At 37.7% G+C, this 18,052-nt stretch overlaps 1 long non-coding RNA gene across 2 annotated transcripts; it reads right to left on the bottom strand.

Annotated features, from left to right (window-relative positions):
* Positions 1 to 56: 56 nt before the first annotated feature.
* On the bottom strand, positions 57 to 2,724 carry LOC138140468 (uncharacterized). Of its 2 annotated transcripts, XR_011162506.1 has the most exons (3): positions 2,541 to 2,650; positions 1,052 to 2,379; positions 57 to 1,000 (listed from the first exon to the last, which is right to left on the bottom strand). It is a non-coding gene; the product is annotated as an uncharacterized lncRNA (long non-coding RNA). The 2 variants fall into 2 exon arrangements; XR_011162508.1 differs by lacking the exon at positions 57 to 1,000 and having other exon boundaries at positions 1,983 to 2,379; positions 2,541 to 2,724.
* Positions 2,725 to 18,052: the final 15,328 nt, after the last annotated feature.

Raw genomic sequence — 18,052 nt, 5'->3', positions numbered from 1 at the left:
AACAAGAAAAACAACATTATTCTAAACATTTTTCAGATGAATATTTATGGTTCTTTCGAAAATTATCGCTACAACTATTTCAAAACAAACTGGTGCAATTTCTCTCGATTACCACACTTATCTGTTTAACTTTCTTGACATTATTTCAAACATATCTCTTCTTACAAAAATTCGATGGATACTACTTCATTCAATATCTTGCAGTGTATGCAGGATCGTACTATGTACGGGGCATCGTCTTCCATAAAGTCAAATAATCGATCAATTTAAGGCTCTGGTGTCAATCTGTGCAAGTCTAGTAGTACCCGGTCCGATAGCAGCCGCCATGGATGAGATGCGTCCGTGGAAAACAACCTGCTGCGGATCTAAAGTTGAAAATCGAATCAAAAGGGAAGTGCTTTATTCGAACTGTTTTTTAGTGATCAACACAATCACAGCTCTGGTCTGCGCCATTCTGTGTATAAAACCCATCGAAGGTGACAAAGAAATTGTCTACGCTTTTGTTATCTTCGAAGAGTTCTTCCCCATGTGGGAACCGTGGCTTTCTTGGGGGTACAGAGCCGGTTTTATTATGATGCCTTTCTTAATGCTGACAGGGTGTTATATCTTAATTTATTTTCTTACCCACATGCGTTTCCAATGTTATATTTTGAATAATTTCTTGGAGAATTTGAACAGCGGTTATGACACTCTATCACCAGCGCGATATTGGGTGTCTCAATCACAGTATTTTTCTTTTCGGTATTTTAGCATTCACATTTTGTTGTTGAATTATCTTACTGCACTTTTCTCTAGTTTCGTGGAACCTTCGAAGGCAGATATTCTAGACTGATAACTTTGATTCTTACAGCTGGAATTACATTTGTCTGGGTAATAATAACAGGCCAGTCCATCGAGAATGTTGTAAGTTGGTTCATATCTCTTATAGTGTTAAATAGTTTTTTTAAGACTTCTCGAAGTTTTGAAATTCTGAAGCAAGTTGACTGGCACTGTTGGAACTCTGAAAATAAGAAAATATATTTGATATTCTTGGCGAACGCACAAAATATACTTGGCATGCGGTTTTCAGAGTCAATGATGGTACTTAACTACGCGCTGGGTGTCTCGGTGAATAAACTGTAAAAGCAAAATATTTTTTAATAGAAGTAATCTCAATTTTAGATAGGGAGAGCAATTTATTCGATGGCTTCTGTTATGGCACAGCTCAAACAGATCGATTATTCTAATAAATAATTTTTTAAATATTTCAAGTTACTTTTGTCATGCTCACTCAAAAATTAAGTATTGTAGCAAAAACAACGTAGAATTTGGATGGCTACCACTGCACTAGGTAAATTACACTGGCAAAACATTGATGGATGAAAAAAAGAGTAATTTTTGAAGAAAAACATGAAGAAAAATTTTGTCTTCAAAGTAATTGAAGGAAACAGTGGCAGAAAATAAATAAATGAAGAAGAAAAAGAAAGTGTTTAAATAGGACAACAAGCATGTTCGAAAAAGATTTTCAAATAGAAGAAGCAGTACCCATATACATAGCTTTTGAAAAGCACCAGTTCTTTAGCAAAGACATACAGGGTGTTATTGAAAGTTGTACAGATATTTTAACCACGAGCTACTGGCTTCATGTAGAACTCGGAAAAAATATCTAAAAAATTCTATGTCAAAAAATAAAATGACATTTATTTTTTGAGCTACAATTTTTTTTAATTGCTTTTAGTTTTCTACGTTGTCAAACAAAGAATATTTCCTATAGGTTACTTCGCATTGGCGTACATTTTATAAAACATTATATACAGGGTGTATTTTTAAAATGTGCTGAAATTTTACCTACGAGGTTGTTGGACAACGTAGAAAACTAAAAGCAATTTAAAATTTTTTAAATATTTTTTCCGAGTTCTACATGAAGCCAGTAGCTCGTGGTTAAAATATCTATACAACTTTCAATAACACCCTGTATATGTAATATTGTATTTTAAATACAATTTGATGCTTGAGCGAGATTTTGATTTATTTCCATACACAAATAATTCAAATGAGATATATTTACTCTTGAAACCTGTGTTTTTTGTGTTATAATGTATAATTCTGCAAACTTAGTCATTTTTGAAGCCGCAAATGTGTAGGAGAATCCTTTTGAAAATGTGGTGGATGTAGATGGTACCCAAAACGATTCATAATATGTTACTATTGCTATGCGTTCTTTTTTCTATTCAGAATTCAAAAGCAAATCGGCAAACTACGAGTACGTCAACAAAGAATATTCTGGCAGGTTCATAAATGGATTCATAGCATTATTTCTTCTTCTTCTTCCTGCGCGAAACCAAACATGTCCAGGGCTTGACAGTGGATCGAAGGTCCATTTGTTGGTAGTAAATCTTCCTGCAAATACACAATTCGGGTAAATCTGAAGAAATTTGTGGTAGGTAGAAAATTTGACGCAACTGTTAAACGGAGTGAAGACATGATAGATTCATGTTTATATTAATGTGACAAATAATAAGAATTCTGAATTACTATTAGAAAATGAAGTAGGTAAATACCTGCATCAGCGCATACAAAGGCAATGCAGAGAATTAATGCGATCGGTAAAAGTCTCATGTTCACGGAAATGCAACTTCAGCAATCAATTTCAGTAACCGGCTTTTATAGAAGTTTTGCTCAAATAAAAGCAATTGTTATTTGAATTTAATGCGAAAAATTAAATTAAAATGAAATAGCGATAAAAAAATTTGTTTATAATGTTTATACCTATTTAGTGATTGTATTTACGAGTCTGTTCTTTATTTTCCAAGCTATTTTAAGAGAGGAATTAAGATATGCAATAAAGTAAACTTTATGTGGCAACAATTAATTGGGAAAATGTTTGCTTCTAAGGCTGTGAAAAGTAAATGTATTACAACAGTGAAACAATGGAATTGTAGCAGGAAGTTTCTGGACGTGTGTTTTCGTAAAATTCATCCTTAGAGTCATCATGCTATTGTTGTATTAAATTATTATTTGTTGAGATTTCAACTATCAAAAGAAAGAGGTCTTCATCTCTTTTTTGTAAATCCATATAAATAGCTACCGAGCGATCATTTAAAAAATAAATCGAGTTTGCATTGGAGCCTATGCTATAGCATCGGTTGCCATAGGTAACACGCGACTCGATTTATTTTTTAATTGATCGCACCGTACTTTCAATACAAGTGAGTAAACTAGTGCATTTAATCACGAGTACAAGTGATTAGATGCACATTTGCTCATGAGTGTTGAATCTGATTTTTTCCATGATCATAAAAAAGAGTTGCGGAATCGAAATTTCGGGCAGCATTTTTTTGTCACTTTTTCAATTTTGAGTTAATTCCAGTGAGTGCAATTAAATCATCGCTTTCATCTGCTGCCAACCCCTTATTATGCCGCAAAACACTATTTTTTAATGTAAATAAATCAAAATGACAAGAACAAAAAGAGAGGTTATAGATTCGAACCAAATTGCTGTCAGTTATTGTATGGGATGAGTTGAATTCAGGTATAGTAAATGTTCCGGCCATTGAACCCATTTTTTGCTGTAAAATCATTTAAACGCCCATGGCTCCTTAAACATATGGCAATGAATTTTGCACCGTTGGATTGCTCTTGTCAAGGCGCTTTTTCTGAGCCGAAAAAAATTTACCTGGATTTTTCCGTTTTAGAGAAATTCGCAAAAAAACAAAAAAACCATATTTTTGGCTCCCACAGCAAAAAATGGGTTCAATGGCTGGAACTTTTGCTATACCTGAATTCAACTCATCCTATACAATAACTAACAGCAATTTGATTCGAATCGGCGACAAAAAATTTTTGGAAAAAAACCATGTACTCCCCCCTTCTATCTAATTTTCACTTCGGAAAATCATTTAAACGCCCATAGCTCCCTTATTAAGCCACATATGGCAATGAATTTTGCACCGTTGGATTGCTCTTGTCAAGGCGCTTCTTCTGAGCCGAAAAAAATTTACCTGGATTTTTCCGTTTTAGAGAAATTCGCAAAAAACGAAAAAATCCATATTTTTGGCTCCCACAGCAAAAAATGGGTTCAATGGCCGGAACTTTTACTATACCTGAATTCAACTCATCCTATACAATGACTGACAGCAATTTGGTTCGAATCGGCGACAAAAAATTTTTGGAAAAAAACCATGTACTCCCCCCTTCTATCTAATTTTCACTTCGGAAAATCATTTAAACGCCCATAGCTCCCTTATTAAGCCACATATGGCAATGAATTTTGCACCGTTGTATTGCTCTTATCAAGGCGCTTCTTCTGCGCCGAAAAAAATTTACCTGGATTTTTCCGTTTTAGAGAAATTCGCAAAAAACGAAAAAATCCATATTTTTGGCTCCCACAGCAAAAAATGGGTTCAATGGCTGGAACTTTTGCTATACCTGAATTCAACTCATCCTATACAATAACTGACAGCAATTTGGTTCGAATCGGCGACGAAAAATTTTTGGAAAAAAACCATGTACTCCCCCCTTCTATCTAATTTTCACTTCGGAAAATCATTTAAACGCCCATAGCTCCCTTATTAAGCCACATATGGCAATGAATTTTGCACCGTTGGATTGCTCTTGTCAAGGCGCTTCTTCTGCGCCGAAAAAAATTTACCTGGATTTTTCCGTTTTAGAGAAATTCGCAAAAAACGAAAAAATCCATATTTTTGGCTCCCACAGCAAAAAATGGGTTCAATGGCTGGAACTTTTGCTATACCTGAATTCAACTCATCCTATACAATAACTGACAGCAATTTGGTTCGAATCGGCGACAAAAAATTTTTGGAAAAAAACCATGTACTCCCCCCTTCTATCTAATTTTCACTTCGGAAAATCATTTAAACGCCCATAGCTTCCTTATTAAGCCACATATGGCAATGAATTTTGCACCGTTGGATTGCTCTTGTCAAGGCGCTTCTTCTGAGCCGAAAAAAATTTACCTGGATTTTTCCGTTTTAGAGAAATTCGCAAAAACCAAAAAAAACATATTTTTGGCTCCCACAGCAAAAAATGGGTTCAATGGCTGGAACTTTTGCTATACCTGAATTCAACTCATCCTATACAATGACTGACAGCAATTTGGTTCGAATCGGCGACAAAAATTTTTTGGAAAAAAACCATGTACTCCCCCCTTCTATCTAATTTTCACTTCGGAAAATCATTTAAACGCCCATAGCTCCCTTATTAAGCCACATATGGCAATGAATTTTGCACCGTTGGATTGCTCTTGTCAAGGCGCTTCTTCTGCGCCGAAAAAAATTTACCTGGATTTTTCCGTTTTAGAGAAATTCGCAAAAAACCAAAAAATCCATATTTTTGGCTCCCACAGCAAAAAATGGGTTCCATGGCCGGAACTTTTACTATACCTGAATTCAACTCATCCTATACAATGACTGACAGCAATTTGGTTCGAATCGGCGACAAAAAATTTTTGGAAAAAAACCATGTACTCCCCCCTTCTATCTAATTTTCACTTCGGAAAATCATTTAAACGCCCATAGCTCCCTTATTAAGCCACATATGGCAATGAATTTTGCACCGTTGGATTGCTCTTGTCAAGGCGCTTCTTCTGAGCCGAAAAAAATTTACCTGGATTTTTCCGTTTTAGAGAAATTCGCAAAAACCAAAAAAAACATATTTTTGGATCCCACAGCAAAAAATGGGTTCAATGGCTGGAACTTTTGCTATACCTGAATTCAACTCATCCTATACAATAACTAACAGCAATTTGGTTCGAATCGGCGACAAAAAATTTTTGGAAAAAAACCATGTACTCCCCCCTTCTATCTAATTTTCACTTCGGAAAATCATTTAAACGCCCCTAGCTCCCTTATTAAGCCACATATGGCAATGAATTTTGCACCGTTGGATTGCTCTTGTCAAGGCGCTTCTTCTGCGCCGAAAAAAATTTACCTGGATTTTTCCGTTTTAGAGAAATTCGCAAAAAACGAAAAAATCCATATTTTTGGCTCCCACAGCAAAAAATGGGTTCAATGGCTGGAACTTTTGCTATACCTGAATTCAACTCATCCTATACAATAACTGACAGCAATTTGGTTCGAATCGGCGACAAAAAATTTTTGGAAAAAAACCATGTACTCCCCCCTTCTATCTAATTTTCACTTCGGAAAATCATTTAAACGCCCATAGTTCCCTTATTAAGCCACATATGGCAATGAATTTTGCACCGTTGGATTGCTCTTGTCAAGGCGCTTCTTCTGAGCCGAAAAAAATTTACCTGGATTTTTCCGTTTTAGAGAAATTCGCAAAAACCAAAAAAAACATATTTTTGGCTCCCACAGCAAAAAATGGGTTCAATGGCTGGAACTTTTGCTATACCTGAATTCAACTCATCCTATACAATGACTGACAGCAATTTGGTTCGAATCGGCGACAAAAATTTTTTGGAAAAAAACCATGTACTCCCCCCTTCTATCTAATTTTCACTTCGGAAAATCATTTAAACGCCCATAGCTCCCTTATTAAGCCACATATGGCAATGAATTTTGCACCGTTGGATTGCTCTTGTCAAGGCGCTTCTTCTGCGCCGAAAAAAATTTACCTGGATTTTTCCGTTTTAGAGAAATTCGCAAAAAACCAAAAAATCCATATTTTTGGCTCCCACAGCAAAAAATGGGTTCCATGGCCGGAACTTTTACTATACCTGAATTCAACTCATCCTATACAATGACTGACAGCAATTTGGTTCGAATCGGCGACAAAAAATTTTTGGAAAAAAACCATGTACTCCCCCCTTCTATCTAATTTTCACTTCGGAAAATCATTTAAACGCCCATAGCTCCCTTATTAAGCCACATATGGCAATGAATTTTGCACCGTTGGATTGCTCTTGTCAAGGCGCTTCTTCTGAGCCGAAAAAAATTTACCTGGATTTTTCCGTTTTAGAGAAATTCGCAAAAACCAAAAAAAACATATTTTTGGATCCCACAGCAAAAAATGGGTTCAATGGCTGGAACTTTTGCTATACCTGAATTCAACTCATCCTATACAATAACTAACAGCAATTTGGTTCGAATCGGCGACAAAACATTTTTGGAAAAAAACCATGTACTCCCCCCTTCTATCTAATTTTCACTTCGGAAAATCATTTAAACGCCCATAGCTTCCTTATTAAGCCACATATGGCAATGAATTTTGCACCGTTGGATTGCTCTTGTCAAGGCGCTTCTTCTGCGCCGAAAAAAATTTACCTGGATTTTTCCGTTTTAGAGAAATTCGCAAAAAACGAAAAAATCCATATTTTTGGCTCCCACAGCAAAAAATGGGTTCAATGGCCGGAACTTTTACTATACCTGAATTCAACTCATCCTATACAATGACTGACAGCAATTTGGTTCGAATCGGCGACAAAAAATTTTTGGAAAAAAACCATGTACCTTCTATCTAATTTTCACTTCGGAAAATCATTTAAACGCCCATAGCTCCCTTATTAAGCCACATATGGCAATGAATTTTGCACCGTTGGATTGCTCTTGTCAAGGCGCTTCTTCTGAGCCGAAAAAAATTTACCTGGATTTTTCCGTTTTAGAGAAATTCGCAAAAACCAAAAAAAACATATTTTTGGCTCCCACAGCAAAAAATGGGTTCAATGGCTGGAACTTTTGCTATACCTGAATTCAACTCATCCTATACAATAACTAACAGCAATTTGGTTCGAATCGGCGACAAAAAATTTTTGGAAAAAAACCATGTACTCCCCCCTTCTATCTAATTTTCACTTCGGAAAATCATTTAAACGCCCATAGCTCCCTTATTAAGCCACATATGGCAATGAATTTTTGTGAGAGTTTCAATGAATCAGCAATACAGGATCAGCGAACACGAAATTCTTTATTATGACAACTCAAAAGTACAATTGTTTGTTATTATATGCCTACTATGTAATACAACACATGGCAACACCAAAGGGTAAAATTGCCAAACTCCAACACCCCCCCTCAAGTTACAACTGAGGTGTTGTCGGATTGAAGTCCCAATCCAAGAATACATCTGTCATGATTTTCTTTGGGTAAGGCTTTCGTTAGTACATCCGCTATCATTTTCTCGGTCGGTAGGTATAGGATCTTGATGGGATGTTTCTTCACTGCGTCGCGAATAAAATGGTATCTAACATCAATATGTTTCGATCTTGCATGATAGACGGAATTTTCGGTTAATTTTCCAGCACCTTGATTATCGTTAAAAACCACAACGTTTGCTAGTGATTGAAATCCCAATTCCTTGAGGTAACCAATTAGAAAAACTGCTTCCTTGGATGCATCACTGAGTGCCATATATTCGGCTTCGGTAGACGATAATGCGACGGTTCGTTGCTTTCTGGATTCCCAGGAGAAAGCAGCGCCGGAGAGTATGAAAGTTGATCCCGTGTAAGATCTTCTGTCAATCTCGCAGTTCGCCCAGTCTGCGTCTACGTAGCAGGTTAAATTATCCTGATTCTTCCTGTAGATGAGTTTCTTGTCGATGGTTCCTTTCAGATATCTAAGAACTCTCTTAGCCGCTGTGCAATGTTTCTTGCGGTAACAATTGCTGAATTGACTCAGGACGCTCACAGCATGTGATACATCTGGACGAATCCCCACTGCAACATACATAAGCGCTCCTATTAGCTCTCTAAAAGGAAAATTTGTATCTTCGTTGTCATCTTCAGAATGAAGTTCAGAAAGTTTAGATCCAACTGCAAGCGGTGTCAAAACGGGCTTACAATCTTCCATGCGATATCTCTTCAAGATTTCCCGGATATATCCTGCTTGAGACAGGCATATTTCATTTTCATTTTGCTCTATTTGAATGCCCAAACAGTATTTTGCTAAACCAAAATCTTTGATACGAAAAGTTTTGGAAAGAACGTCTTTGATTTGCCTTTCTCTTTCCTGATTTCCGGAGATAATTAATATATCGTCCACATAGATCAAAACAAATGTTCTCGTGTTTTTGTCAACGTATACACACGGATCTGCATTTGTTGGAACAAGTCCTGCTCTTTTCATCGTTTTATCTATTTCGTAGTTCCATTGTCGACCTGCCTGTCGCAACCCGTACAGAGCCTTACGAAGTCTGCAGATTTTATTTTCACCTTGAAGATCTCTCAACATAACTCTAGCTTTTTTTACAAGTGTATGATCATCTTCTTCTTCATTGATGATTCGTTGGAGCATTTCTTGGAGCAATGCGGGTTTTTCCATAAAAACTTCCGTGTCTATTTTGCCGTTTAAATATGCGCTTGTTACATCTAGCTGCGATATTTTCAAATTGTATTTAGCTGCTAGGGCCACCAACAACCTCAATGAGCTTAAACGAGCAACTGGTGCAAACGTGTCATGGAAGTCAATCCCGGGTCTCTGAGTAAATCCCTTAGCCACTACTCTCGCCTTACGTCGGTCTAAGGTTCCATCAGCTGCATACTTGTTGCGGAGAACTGTCCTGCAACCCACTACTTTGGCGTGATCTGGCTTGTCGACGACATCCCATGTGTCGTTGATGACTAGACTCTTAATCTCAGATAGGATGGCATCCTTCCATTCGTCCTTATCTGCACCGTGGATAGCTTCTGAAAAAGGAATTTCAGATGCTGCCATGACAAAGTCTATCTCTTCGTATCGCAGATCTTCTCCCGAAGTTGATTCAGTGTTCGATCTGTCGACTACAACAGGAAGATTTTGATTGTAGATCATGTGATACTGTTTCTTCGGTCTTCCAACTTTTCCAGTTAAAATCTTGCGAGGTCTTCCCGGACCCCTCTTGGTTTTGATTGCGTCATCCATTTTCTCGATCTCTTCGTCTGGAGTGACTATCTCACCTGTGATTTCGTCTTCTTCGAAATCTTCTTGCATCAATGGAATTTCTTGCATATTGACAGTTGGAGCCTTCGTCTCTTCTAGACTGTTTCCCCCCCTACAAATGTCAATATCAACTCTTCCGTTAGGATCCGTATTGTCCAATAGATCGGAGAGCTTAAACCTTCCATTTAAAGTTTCACTTGAGATTATATCTTCGTACTCATTGCTTTCGAATTCTTCGAAGAATTTGACATCTCTCGAAATTCTAATTTTTTGCTCTGACGGTATCCACACTCGATACCCTTTTGGATAATCTGAATAACCGACAAATATTCCTTCAACAGTTTTCGAGTCAAACTTCCCTCGATTAGTTGATTTATCCAAAACATAAGCTTTGCAACCAAATATTTGTAGATGACTAACATCTGGAGACTTCCCAGTCCAACGTTCATAGGGAATATCTCCGTCAATACTTTTGGAGATGCATCTGTTTCGAACGTGATTTGCTGTCATTATGGCTTCTCCCCAAAATGATGCAGGAAGACCAGATTCTAATAACATACATCTGGCAGCTTCTACCAGCGTTCTATTCTTCCGTTCTGCCAAACCGTTCTGTTGAGGACTGTAGACCGTAGTCAAACGACGTTGAATACCAAAGTCTCGGAAAAACTTGTCCATTTCCTTGTTGCAATATTCTTTTCCATTATCTGATTGAACTGCTTTGATTTTTCTTTCCAATTGTGTTTCCACAAAGTTCTTGTACTCTCTGAATTTTGATGCTACTTCGGATTTCTTCCGAATCAGATACGTTTGAGTCCAGCGACTGTAATCGTCTGTAAAAGTAACAAAATAACGAGCACCACCCTTAGACTCAATTCTCATAGGCCCGCATACATCTGTATGTACGATGTCCAGCAAGTTTGAGGATCGATTAGGGCGTCTTGGAAACGGGGCGGTAGCAAACTTGCCAGCGATACAAATTTTGCATGGGTTATTGGTACTCACAGCGCCTTTTAATTTCGCACCAGTAACGAGATTTTCCTTCATCATTACTTCCAAATCTTTGAAATTTAAATGACCAAAACGTCGATGCCAATTGCTAAAAATGTCACATGTCATAGTGACAGATGTAGCACACGCTTCTTGGTGGTTTTCTCGAAGATAGAATAGGTCTCCATCTCGATCTGCTATCATCTTGACACGTCCACGACGATCTTGGATGAATGCCCGATTCTTCGTAAAAAGAACTTCACGATTCTTGTCCACGATCTTCGCAATTGACAACAAATTTGTTCTGAAATCAGGAGCATACAGAGTATTTTTCAATTCAATCTTCTTTGCTTGATTTCCGACGGAGGTTAGTATGTTCACGCTTCCTTTCGCAATTGCCTGAGTTGTTGCGTTACTTGCCAATTTCAGCTGGCATTGAGCTTTTTCTGAATTGATGAACAACTCCTTGTCGTTGCAAATGTGTGATGTACATCCGCTGTCCAAACACCATTTATTGTTAGTTTTCCCCGAAAAATAAGCTTCATGAACAAGTCCAGCCTTTTGGTTTTCTTCTCTCTTCTTTTTGAAGCAATCAGCAGCCTTGTGACCACGTTTACCGCAGTAATTACACTTGTAGGTAATTTTGGGCTTCGAAGATTTTTCGTCTTGTTTCTTGTAGTTGTCTTTTGATGTGTTCAAATCCCTTGAGAAGTGTTTGGAGAACATGACACCGCCGGTTGAACTTCCGTCAAGTTTCTGATTCCGTGCGTCATTCTCCTCGACAATCTTCACCTTTAGATTTTCCACGTTAGGTAAGCTATCTCTGGACTCGATAGCGCATCGAAAATTCTCAAAACTACTAGGTAAACTATATAGCAACATGATGGACAACAGATCACCATTTATCTCGATGTTCATTCCTTGTAATTTATCGACTGTGTCCATAAATCTGGCTACGTGTTCACGAACGTCGTCATCTTCGCGCATCTTGTGTTGTATCAATTGCTTTAATAACGTTGCCTTGCGTGCCGGTCCTTTGGATTCATATATGGATTCTAGTTTCATCCATATCTCCCGCGAAGTCTCACAACTGCGAATCTGCCTAAGTTCCGATGCGTTCATGGCGAGGATTAAGTCTGATTTTGCCTTGCGATCGGCGGCGATCCATTTCTTTTGCTCCTCTTCCGTGACAGCACGAGCTTCACCTTCACCGGTAATTTCGGGTTTAGGCTTTTCGCCGGATACATACGACCAAGTATCATTCTTGATAAGAAGGGCTTCTACCTGGATCTTCCATGTATCATAATTGCTTTTATTTAACATTTCAAATCTTGTCGAATTTGTGAAACTCATTTCCATTAAATTGCGTTAGATTTTGCGCGATAGCAGTTTTCAAATTTCAATTAATCGTGAACCTGTTTGTACTGGGCCCATAACCTGTGAGAGTTTCAATGAATCAGCAATACAGGATCAGCGAACACGAAATTCTTTATTATGACAACTCAAAAGTACAATTGTTTGTTATTATATGCCTACTATGTAATACAACACATGGCAACACCAAAGGGTAAAATTGCCAAACTCCAACAATTTTGCACCGTTGGATTGCTCTTGTCAAGGCGCTTCTTCTGCGCCGAAAAAAATTTACCTGGATTTTTCCGTTTTAGAGAAATTCGCAAAAAACCAAAAAATCCATATTTTTGGCTCCCACAGCAAAAAATGGGTTCAATGGCCGGAACTTTTACTATACCTGAATTCAACTCATCCTATACAATGACTGACAGCAATTTGGTTCGAATCGGCGACAAAAAATTTTTGGAAAAAAACCATGTACTCCTCCCTTCTATCTAATTTTCACTTCGGAAAATCATTTAAACGCCCATAGCTCCCTTATTAAGCCACATATGGCAATGAATTTTGCACCGTTGGATTGCTCTTGTCAAGGCGCTTCTTCTGAGCCGAAAAAAATTTACCTGGATTTTTCCGTTTTAGAGAAATTCGCAAAAACCAAAAAAAACATATTTTTGGCTCCCACAGCAAAAAATGGGTTCAATGGCTGGAACTTTTGCTATACCTGAATTCAACTCATCCTATACAATAACTGACAGCAATTTGGTTCGAATCGGCGACAAAAAATTTTTGGAAAAAAACCATGTACTCCCCCCTTCTATCTAATTTTCACTTCGGAAAATCATTTAAACGCCCATAGCTCCCTTATTAAGCCACATATGGCAATGAATTTTGCACCGTTGGATTGCTCTTGTCAAGGCGCTTCTTCTGAGCCGAAAAAAATTTACCTGGATTTTTCCGTTTTAGAGAAATTCGCAAAAAGAAAAAAAACATATTTTTGGCTCCCACAGCAAAAAATGGGTTCAATGGCTGGAACTTTTGCTATACCTGAATTCAACTCATCCTATACAATAACTAACAGCAATTTGGTTCGAATCGGCGACAAAAAATTTTTGGAAAAAAACCATGTACTCCCCCCTTCTATCTAATTTTCACTTCGGAAAATCATTTAAACGCCCATAGCTCCCTTATTAAGCCACATATGGCAATGAATTTTGCACCGTTGGATTGCTCTTGTCAAGGCGCTTCTTCTGCGCCGAAAAAAATTTACCTGGATTTTTCCGTTTTAGAGAAATTCGCAAAAAACCAAAAAATCCATATTTTTGGCTCCCACAGCAAAAAATGGGTTCAATGGCCGGAACTTTTACTATACCTGAATTCAACTTATCCTATACAATGACTGACAGCAATTTGGTTCGAATCGGCGACAAAAAATTTTTGGAAAAAAACCATGTACTCCCTTCTATCTAATTTTCACTTCGGAAAATCATTTAAACGCCCATAGCTCCCTTATTAAGCCACATATGGCAATGAATTTTGCACCGTTGGATTGCTCTTGTCAAGGCGCTTGTTCTGAGCCGAAAAAAATTTACCTGGATTTTTCCGTTTTAGAGAAATTCGCAAAAACCAAAAAAAACATATTTTTGGCTCCCACAGCAAAAAATGGGTTCAATGGCTGGAACTTTTGCTATACCTGAATTCAACTCATCCTATACAATAACTAACAGCAATTTGGTTCGAATCGGCGACAAAAAATTTTTGGAAAAAAACCATGTACTCCCCCCTTCTATCTAATTTTCACTTCGGAAAATCATTTAAACGCCCATAGCTCCCTTATTAAGCCACATATGGCAATGAATTTTGCACCGTTGGATTGCTCTTGTCAAGGCGCTTCTTCTGCGCCGAAAAAAATTTACCTGGATTTTTCCGTTTTAGAGAAATTCGCAAAAAACGAAAAAATCCATATTTTTGGCTCCCACAGCAAAAAATGGGTTCAATGGCTGGAACTTTTGCTATACCTGAATTCAACTCATCCTATACAATAACTGACAGCAATTTGGTTCGAATCGGCGACAAAAAATTTTTGGAAAAAAACCATGTACTCCCCCCTTCTATCTAATTTTCACTTCGGAAAATCATTTAAACGCCCATAGCTCCCTTATTAAGCCACATATGGCAATGAATTTTGCACCGTTGTTTTGCTCTTGTCAAGGCGCTTCTTCTGAGCCGAAAAAAATTTACCTGGATTTTTCCGTTTTAGAGAAATTCGCAAAAACCAAAAAAAACATATTTTTGGCTCCCACAGCAAAAAATGGGTTCAATGGCTGGAACTTTTGCTATACCTGAATTCAACTCATCCTATACAATAACTGACAGCAATTTGGTTCGAATCGGCGACAAAAAATTTTTGGAAAAAAACCATGTACTCCCCCCTTCTATCTAATTTTCACTTCGGAAAATCATTTAAACGCCCATAGCTCCCTTATTAAGCCACATATGGCAATGAATTTTGCACCGTTGGATTGCTCTTGTCAAGGCGCTTCTTCTGCGCCGAAAAAAATTTACCTGGATTTTTCCGTTTTAGAGAAATTCGCAAAAAACCAAAAAATCCATATTTTTGGCTCCCACAGCAAAAAATGGGTTCAATGGCCGGAACTTTTACTATACCTGAATTCAACTCATCCTATACAATGACTGACAGCAATTTGGTTCGAATCGGCGACAAAAAATTTTTGGAAAAAAACCATCCCTTCTATCTAATTTTCACTTCGGAAAATCATTTAAACGCCCATAGCTCCCTTATTAAGCCACATATGGCAATGAATTTTGCACCGTTGGATTGCTCTTGTCAAGGCGCTTCTTCTGAGCCGAAAAAAATTTACCTGGATTTTTCCGTTTTAGAGAAATTCGCAAAAACCAAAAAAAACATATTTTTGGCTCCCACAGCAAAAAATGGGTTCAATGGCCGGAACTTTTACTATACCTGAATTCAACTCATCCTATACAATGACTGACAGCAATTTGGTTCGAATCGGCGACAAAAAATTTTTGGAAAAAAACCATGTACTCCCCCCTTCTATCTAATTTTCACTTCGGAAAATCATTTAAACGCCCATAGCTCCCTTATTAAGCCACATATGGCAATGAATTTTGCACCGTTGGATTGCTCTTGTCAAGGCGCTTCTTCTGCGCCGAAAAAAATTTACCTGGATTTTTCCGTTTTAGAGAAATTCGCAAAAACCAAAAAAACCATATTTTTGGCTCCCACAGCAAAAAATGGGTTCAATGGCTTTAACTTTTGCTATACCTGAATTCAACTCATCCTATACAATAACTAACAGCAATTTGGTTCGAATCGGCGACAAAAAATTTTTGGAAAAAAACCATGTACTCCCCCCTTCTATCTAATTTTCACTTCGGAAAATCATTTAAACGCCCATAGCTCCCTTATTAAGCCACATATGGCAATGAATTTTGCACCGTTGGATTGCTCTTGTCAAGGCGCTTCTTCTGAGCCGAAAAAAATTTACCTGGATTTTTCCGTTTTAGAGAAATTCGCAAAAAACCAAAAAATCCATATTTTTGGCTCCCACAGCAAAAAATGGGTTCAATGGCCGGAACTTTTGCTATACCTGAATTCAACTCATCCTATACAATGACTGACAGCAATTTGGTTCGAATCGGCGACAAAAATTTTTTGGAAAAAAACCATGTACTCCCCCCTTCTATCTAATTTTCACTTCGGAAAATCATTTAAACGCCCATAGCTCCCTTATTAAGCCACATATGGCAATGAATTTTGCACCGTTGGATTGCTCTTGTCAAGGCGCTTCTTCTGCGCCGAAAAAAATTTACCTGGATTTTTCCGTTTTAGAGAAATTCGCAAAAAACCAAAAAATCCATATTTTTGGCTCCCACAGCAAAAAATGGGTTCCATGGCCGGAACTTTTACTATACCTGAATTCAACTCATCCTATACAATGACTGACAGCAATTTGGTTCGAATCGGCGACAAAAAATTTTTGGAAAAAAACCATGTACTCCCCCCTTCTATCTAATTTTCACTTCGGAAAATCATTTAAACGCCCATAGCTCCCTTATTAAGCCACATATGGCAATGAATTTTGCACCGTTGGATTGCTCTTGTCAAGGCGCTTCTTCTGAGCCGAAAAAAATTTACCTGGATTTTTCCGTTTTAGAGAAATTCGCAAAAACCAAAAAAAACATATTTTTGGATCCCACAGCAAAAAATGGGTTCAATGGCTGGAACTTTTGCTATACCTGAATTCAACTCATCCTATACAATGACTGACAGCAATTTGGTTCGAATCGGCGACAAAAAATTTTTGGAAAAAAACCATGTACTCCCCCCTTCTATCTAATTTTCACTTCGGAAAATCATTTAAACGCCCATAGCTCCCTTATTAAGCCACATATGGCAATGAATTTTGCACCGTTGGATTGCTCTTGTCAAGGCGCTTCTTCTGAGCCGAAAAAAATTTACCTGGATTTTTCCGTTTTAGAGAAATTCGCAAAAACCAAAAAAAACATATTTTTGGATCCCACAGCAAAAAATGGGTTCAATGGCTGGAACTTTTGCTATACCTGAATTCAACTCATCCTATACAATAACTAACAGCAATTTGGTTCGAATCGGCGACAAAACATTTTTGGAAAAAAACCATGTACTCCCCCCTTCTATCTAATTTTCACTTCGGAAAATCATTTAAACGCCCATAGCTTCCTTATTAAGCCACATATGGCAATGAATTTTGCACCGTTGGATTGCTCTTGTCAAGGCGCTTCTTCTGCGCCGAAAAAAATTTACCTGGATTTTTCCGTTTTAGAGAAATTCGCAAAAAACGAAAAAATCCATATTTTTGGCTCCCACAGCAAAAAATGGGTTCAATGGCCGGAACTTTTACTATACCTGAATTCAACTCATCCTATACAATGACTGACAGCAATTTGGTTCGAATCGGCGACAAAAAATTTTTGGAAAAAAACCATGTACCTTCTATCTAATTTTCACTTCGGAAAATCATTTAAACGCCCATAGCTCCCTTATTAAGCCACATATGGCAATGAATTTTGCACCGTTGGATTGCTCTTGTCAAGGCGCTTCTTCTGAGCCGAAAAAAATTTACCTGGATTTTTCCGTTTTAGAGAAATTCGCAAAAACCAAAAAAAACATATTTTTGGCTCCCACAGCAAAAAATGGGTTCAATGGCTGGAACTTTTGCTATACCTGAATTCAACTCATCCTATACAATAACTAACAGCAATTTGGTTCGAATCGGCGACAAAAAATTTTTGGAAAAAAACCATGTACTCCCCCCTTCTATCTAATTTTCACTTCGGAAAATCATTTAAACGCCCATAGCTCCCTTATTAAGCCACATATGGCAATGAATTTTGCACCGTTGGATTGCTCTTGTCAAGGCGCTTCTTCTGCGCCGAAAAAAATTTACCTGGATTTTTCCGTTTTAGAGAAATTCGCAAAAAACCAAAAAATCCATATTTTTGGCTCCCACAGCAAAAAATGGGTTCAATGGCCGGAACTTTTACTATACCTGAATTCAACTCATCCTATACAATGACTGACAGCAATTTGGTTCGAATCGGCGACAAAAAATTTTTGGAAAAAAACCATGTACTCCTCCCTTCTATCTAATTTTCACTTCGGAAAATCATTTAAACGCCCATAGCTCCCTTATTAAGCCACATATGGCAATGAATTTTGCACCGTTGGATTGCTCTTGTCAAGGCGCTTCTTCTGAGCCGAAAAAAATTTACCTGGATTTTTCCGTTTTAGAGAAATTCGCAAAAACCAAAAAAAACATATTTTTGGCTCCCACAGCAAAAAATGGGTTCAATGGCTGGAACTTTTGCTATACCTG

This window comes from Tenebrio molitor, chromosome 1, assembly GCF_963966145.1.
Source record: "Tenebrio molitor chromosome 1, icTenMoli1.1, whole genome shotgun sequence".
NCBI classification, from domain to species: Eukaryota; Metazoa; Arthropoda; class Insecta; order Coleoptera; family Tenebrionidae; genus Tenebrio; species Tenebrio molitor.
Note: the sequence above shows the minus strand (reverse complement) of the source record. Positions and strands in the feature narration are given on the sequence as shown.